The sequence below is a fragment of the Temnothorax curvispinosus genome, unplaced genomic scaffold, assembly GCF_003070985.1.
Source record: "Temnothorax curvispinosus isolate PA1 unplaced genomic scaffold, ASM307098v1 QBEX01001787.1, whole genome shotgun sequence".
Classification (NCBI taxonomy): Eukaryota; Metazoa; Arthropoda; class Insecta; order Hymenoptera; family Formicidae; genus Temnothorax; species Temnothorax curvispinosus.
The window spans coordinates 303,208-309,127 of NW_020211567.1; positions in this window are offsets into that span (position 1 = coordinate 303,208).

Here is a 5,920-nt window from a genome sequence, read left to right on the forward strand (position 1 = left end):
AGGCGTAATCACATGTTAGATCTACTCAAAATTCAATTTGCATATATCATTGGATGATAATGATAACGGGCCCGTTTGTCGGTAAACCCGGCGTGCAAAGAATCGATCGGCTAAACACGCCGATTCGCTTCTTTAATTCTTCCGTTTAAAAGCGGCCGGTTGACAGATTACAGCCCGCGAAAGAACCAGCGAAGCGGATCGGCGGCGCGGCCGCGCATTTATCCGCCTCGCGATCAAAAAGTGATCAATACGGGCCGATCCTGGCTGACCCGAACGATAACGAGGTATTAACGATCGGAGAGCCGAACCAGTTCGAAGGAAGGAAGGAAGGTTGCTCACGGACGAGGCTCACGTTTAACCGATCGGCCGAGGCCATCCCGTCCATCTCGCGTCTCTCTCTCTCTCTCTCTCTCTTTCCCCTTGTCTCTTCTCTTTTCTTCTCTTTCTCTTTTACCCACTCTCCGCGGCGAGGGCCTTTTGTCTCGGATCGTCTGGGGGTTTTCGATTATCGTCCGGTACCAGGCACCGTAACGATCGCCTAACTCAGTGGGCCCGCCCCCAACAAACGGCGACTCCACCTCCGAAGGACCCCGGCCCCACTTTTTGCATTTAAATTAATTTGCGCCGATTAATTTTTAATTAAAGCCGAGCCCGGACCCGGCCAGGCGCGAAACTCCTCACGTCAAACGTACCGGTCGGCCGATCGAATAATATTCTCGGGGGGGTGGGGGGGGGGGGGGGGGGCAGCTTTACGAAGCCGGCCTAGGCGATTTGACGCTGCTGCGATTGGACGTGCGCGAATTTATGGTATACGGGGAGATTGGGGTCTGGTGAGGTTCCAAGGGAGCTGCGAAAGACGCGACTTGATTCGGTGTCTTTAGATAATTGAATCGGTTATTTTGAAAATAACGCTGAAGGTAGGGACGAAATTTATTTTAAACTGTTCCTCCTCCCCCCCCCCCTCTCTCTCTCTCTCTCTCTCTCTCTCTCTCTCTGATCTAACATGATAGTTCAGACACTTGCAATAATACTTTTCAAAAAGCAAAATAATAGTATAATCTAGCAAATCAGAAAAACCATACACGTTCTCAGTATATTTTTCAAAACTGAGATAAACAGGTTTATTTTTATTTTATGGACTAGAAACAAGAACGCAGCACAAATTCGATGTAGCATCACAAATATCTCAATTCAAACGGAAACCCACATGCAACAATATCTAAGTCGCTTTTTTTTCCATTCCTCCCGAAAAATCCGATTTACTGAATGTGTAAAATTCTTTTTATTTTTCCGAATATTAAAAAATAAATAATTGGTACTTCTTGTAAATTTTTTAGTACATAACTTTTCATTCCGATATACATTTTACGTATCTACTGTTTGCGAAGTGAAGTGGCATAGTCGGACTTGCGTATAACAGGAATAATCATCACGTATCGCGCAAGCAGAGACTTGCATCCTAGGCGCAAAAAAGATTCAATTTCTGTACACGCAACACGGCGTCCTTCTTAGCGACAAGCGAGGCTCGCAAGACGCTTCTCTGAGGAGAGACGACAAATCCACAAGAGCGCGGTAACGATTTCCAATAAATCACCGAAACTCCTTTACGAGTGAAAATCCACGTCGCCCCGCATCCGTTCTTTCTCTCCTTTTCGCTTCTTTCCCTCTGCCCTCTCCCTCCTACGTCCAATCTTCGGCCGCGAGGATACCCCCGGTGGATCCCCCATACGAAAAGGCAACGCGGCGTTCATAAAACGGCCGTAAAACACTAAACGGCTGTAAAGCTGCTGCTCCGAAACGCGCGTCCGTCGGCGCTCCGACGTTGTTCGCTCCGTTGTTGTTGCTGTTGTTGTTGTGGGAGCAGCGCGAAACGCGTTTCTTCGCAATCCGGCCGGATAGAGACACGCACCTTCGACGTTAAATCACTCCGTAACCACGCCCTATCCCGTTCTTCCTTTCCTATCCTTCCCTCCTCGCCGCTCGCTGATCCTTCGAGATGCGTTCCACGAAATTCTCGCGACAGACGAAGAAATAGCCGCACGACGACGTTCAATCTCTCTCTTCTTGCGAACATTGTAAATTTGATGATTTGGTTGCAACGTATCCTAATCGAATCACCAAGCTATTTTCCACTTTAATTGAAATGTTGTCCTTGAATTACTTTGAATTTTCAGATTTCCAACTTTTCAGCTCATCAGTTTTCCAAATCTTTGTTTATCTATCTTAGGACGATTATAATCTTAGATGTTGAAACTTTCGAAGAGTCGATCGATGTTTTAGATAAACTGAACGTTTTATTTTACAATAAATGAGCCCGCATTCATTTTCGCACCTCTATTAGTCGGCTGCCCCTCGCGTGCCGGTGCAGCGCTCGTCACGAAGAAAGCATGAAGATGTATCACGATAACTATCGCGAGCAACCTTATCAGTCCCTTAGCAGCCAATCTATCCGTTCTTTATACGAATATAGAGCTCACCCAATATTGAAACTTAATTCGCTGATGGCTGCTTCGATGGATCCTTCACCTTAAATCCCGCATCCTCTAGATCCCGATTAAATCCCCGCCGTCCCCCATCCCTCTCTCGTTGACTATATCGTGCTAATTATAAGACGACCATTCTGGCGGAATCTGCGAGGCTAGTCGCCGGCAATTTCCGGCCGGTAATTCCACCGCGACGCAGAAATTATCACTGAGTTATCATCCCGATTGATGCAAAATGATTGCCGCCGCACGGTAATAATTTGCTGAATCGAAAGAGAGCAAGACATAAAATCCTTAAAGCGGGACATTGCCAATCTAAGGACCCGATCTTCTCTTCTCGCTCGGTATTTATAATCGTACTTTAAATCGTAACGCGCGTTAAGCTGAAAGCGGCCGACAGTTTTGCTTCAAATAATAGTGGCAATTATAATTACGTAGTTTAGACGACGCTAGTTACGCGCCGCATTTATATAATTAGCGGATAATAGCCGCGCCAGCCGGTGACTGTGGATACATAATAGACGAGGCTCATAAATGAGAGTTCGCTAGCTACATACATGCACAAAGCTAAATGAATATCTGTTAAATTAATAAAGACGAGCCCTCTCGGCTTTAACCTCTTTCAACAAAAAGCTTTGCGTTAATTGCATATTTAAAGCCTGCATTTTTTCACAACGAGCTAATTGTGGTGAAAAAAGTGTCGTTATTCTTCTCTCTCTCTCTTTCTCTCTCTCTCTCTCTCTCTCTCTGCTTTGTATAGATTCTTAGTCTTAGAATCATTTATGCTTGTATATGCTTTGAGAACGCGCGTGTGCATAGCACGCGCACACACACGTTATTAAGTTCTCTAGTCACTAATTATTATACTAACTATTATCCTGATGGAGCGCATAATAAATAGCGATCTCTCTCTTTCTCTCTCTCTCTGGTAATCTTAGTGCTATTAGATAGTTAGGTATCGAAAGGGCTCTCGGGATCTTTAGATATTCAGATTTTCAAGTTCCCCGGATCGTTCGAACCCCCTTTCAATTCACGAAGCCCCCGCCTGTCAGCACGTCAGGTCCTTACTGAAAAATTCCCAAGATCCTCATATCCATAGATTTTAGACCAGCGAATATTGTTTGGAAGGCCTCTACCTTGACGGCTGGAATAACAGGTTCTCCTGTAAGTCGAATAGGAGTCGGCCACGAGTTAACAGTTATATACCTGTTCGCTTGTCACGCGGGCAACTCGACGCCGATCATTTTATGTCACGAACTTCCTTCGTTCATTCTATACTGTGTTACGTGACCGATAGATATTATATAGCTAATAAGACGGCAAATACCGGCTTATTAGCGCTAATCATGCGTGTTTCCTCCTATCGGAGCCGGGGCACCGTTACGACGAATCCAACGTCGTTATTGAAACGAGGGATTGGGTTATCCTCTCCATCGTTGGAAGAAAATTGCAGCTGTATTTAATAGAAACATCAACGTGCTCAAGATAGCGATTGTATGGCAGACGGAGTACCGTTGCGAATTTCGCTAAACAGCCAGATGGATACCGCGTCTGATGTAGAAATTCATCTCGCGAGACCCCGTTGAGCTTTCCTTGACAATTAAGTTTGACTTATCAGGTCGCGGTGCACTTATACTCAAGATCTCTTTTTCGTAATTAGATTTCAGTGTGTATATAGTGGCATCCCCGCTTTTAGACTTAATAAATAAAGCTTCAATTAACATTTCAAACTGGTAAGTTTACCGCTTGTCGACTAGACCTATTCGTTAAACTAATCTTTTATCTCAGGACTGACTTTCACTTTTCTATTTTCATCTTCTTACAAGGGATTGATTAACCCTGATTAATCCTTCGGCGCAATTGCGTTAAGCGCGAGGCTAATCGAACGAGCCGCGACACTTGGAATTCCAATCGAGACCAATCCGCTACCAAGAATCGCAACCGACACCGTCGCGGCTCAATGACTCATCGGCTTTCTGGCGTGGGTGCATCTCCTCCAGGTGTGTCTTCCTCCTTCACCTCCCTCCGCCGTTTTCTCGGGAGAGAGAGGAGATATCGGTCCGATGAAGACGTTGTAAAACGAATGCACGCTCTGTGTCTCGGTTCTCACACCTCGAAGACGGTGCGGCGCGCGGTCAAAGGCCCGCGGGGGGTAAGGCCGACTCGGACCGTGGGGCTAATTGATACGTAAGATTACGTTCTCCGGCCTGTCCCCCCCCCTGCCGCCGCTCTTCCTTCTCCGCGCCCCCATTCCCTCGGCCTCGGCGGGATGATTGGTTGTCAGACCAGGGACCGGTCACTAAATTCCTCGAGTTCGGCTCGTTTCCGAGCAGCGCGATTCCTGCCGCACCGCGCGCCGCATGGCCGCGGCAACACGAACTTTTTAAATAACACCCTTCGGCGACTTTCATGGGAAACGCGGCGCCGCAATAGCAAGTCGCGAACAAACCTGCATTCGCGAGTTTTGACGACGAACTGTCATTTGCGTCAACACGTCAACGCGGTATGTCTGCGCAAAGACATTCGACGGCGCATTTCTATCAGAAATGATTATTCCGCAACAGAAATAGTAGTCCGATAGTCAGTTTCGTTGCCACTTAACTCATTGAGACCGTATTATAGTCTGACTCGTGATATGTACTTATACGTTCACGTATGAAAACAACGACTTGTTATATGATTTTCTGCGGTAAATAGTTAAAAAAAATCTTTTTGAATTGTTATTTATGGAAAATTATATTAAACTAAATATTTCTTTAAAAAATGCTGTATCATATAAGAAGCTATACAAATTTTGAATTTAATATTTAATCCATGAATGCCGTATTTATTTTTTAAACTTCAAAACCAGACAGCAGTATTTATTGACGAGTATAATTGAACACAGTTCTCAAGACGTATTCCGTTTCCTGTCAAGAAACAATATCCAACTAAATCATATAAAGTTTGCTTGAAACATAACATAAAGAATGAAACAACACATGGGAATGCGAGCGTTGCCTAATAGCCTTACATGTCCCGGAATGTTTCAAGCAATTTTGCACTCTTGTCTCAACTATATTCTTTAAAGTACATTTATTTCATATTTATATTCTTAATAAACATTTAGAAACTTATACTCAACTTTTATCATTTCTTAATTTTATGAATGATGAAAATAAATGCTGCTCTCTATGGTTTCGACGTTTGAAAAAGAAATATGGTCTCAGTGTGTTAATAAGTTTAATATCGTGCAAATTCGATTCCATTAATTACACGGGATTGCATTTCCAATCGGATCTACTATCGTTATTCATCAATTCCTGAGCCTCACGCCGAATAATGAATCAACTGATGTATCACTCTTGCTGGTTGAATCCAATCGATTCCACAAAAACGAAATTGGTTGACGGCCGGTAATCCTTTTTTTTCTCCTTCCACCGAATCGATGGCTTGAT